We start from the raw sequence: 849 nt of genomic DNA on the forward strand, positions 1-849 counted from the left end.
CCGCCCACCAATTCATGCATGTAGTAGGTTAATGACAAGAGCAGCAAAAGCAGGTCCACGCAGAAATCAAACGATACTTTATTTGATTAACTTTTTTTTTTAATGAAGTGCCAGACCGTATCAGTAAGAACTTGGTCCTTTGTTCACTTCATTTTTAATAATAGCCTATTACTTCTAAATTATAATTTTTTTATGTAAAAATCTTGATAACATTATAAGTGGACCTCAGATAGGTTAGACCAGAGCAGCTGGGAGAGTGTTTAAAACAGTTGAACTCAGGGCACAGAGCTGAGCCCATGAGGACAGAACCAGTTCCGTTTTAGAACCGGTTCCAAATTTCCAATAACTGGGTATTTGATAAGATGAGTGCATTTCGATTCTGCTTAATGATTCCTGCATTCGCATTTTAATGTGATTTAAAATGATTTAAGTGCAGGAACGGAAAGAACTCACTTCTTTCATATTTATCGGCCAGTGTGCAGAAAACTACGTCAGTATATCATCATAAACACAGCCGTTTTTGTCTTAAGTGAACGTAAACAGATGAGAAAGAAAACGCACGTGTACAGTATTTTTAGATCTGCGTGCATTCTGTGTTAAAGAGACAGCAGCCTATAAACGCGCTGCCTGTCATTAATGTTAATCAAAGAACTAAAGAAAATCATTCACTGATCTTGACTGAATACATTTAATAACTTTAATTGATTAATCTATATTTTATTTATGAAAAGAAAACTATGCAGTGTTTTAAACACTGCATAGTTTTCTTTTCATAAATAAAATATAGATTAATTAAAGTTATTAAATATATTCAGTCAAGATCAGTGAATGATTTTCTTTTGTTCTTTG

General features: G+C 33.5%; 1 protein-coding gene across 1 annotated transcript in view; it reads right to left on the minus strand.

Moving 5' to 3' along the window:
* Positions 1–849, minus strand: part of LOC107747036 (disks large homolog 1-like) — a 96,983-nt gene that overhangs the window by 78,787 nt on the left and 17,347 nt on the right. The window lies entirely within an intron of this gene.

This window comes from Sinocyclocheilus rhinocerous, unplaced genomic scaffold (genome assembly GCF_001515625.1).
Source record: "Sinocyclocheilus rhinocerous isolate Xijiao unplaced genomic scaffold, SAMN03320098_v1.1 scaffold708, whole genome shotgun sequence".
In the NCBI taxonomy this organism is placed as follows: Eukaryota; Metazoa; Chordata; class Actinopteri; order Cypriniformes; family Cyprinidae; genus Sinocyclocheilus; species Sinocyclocheilus rhinocerous.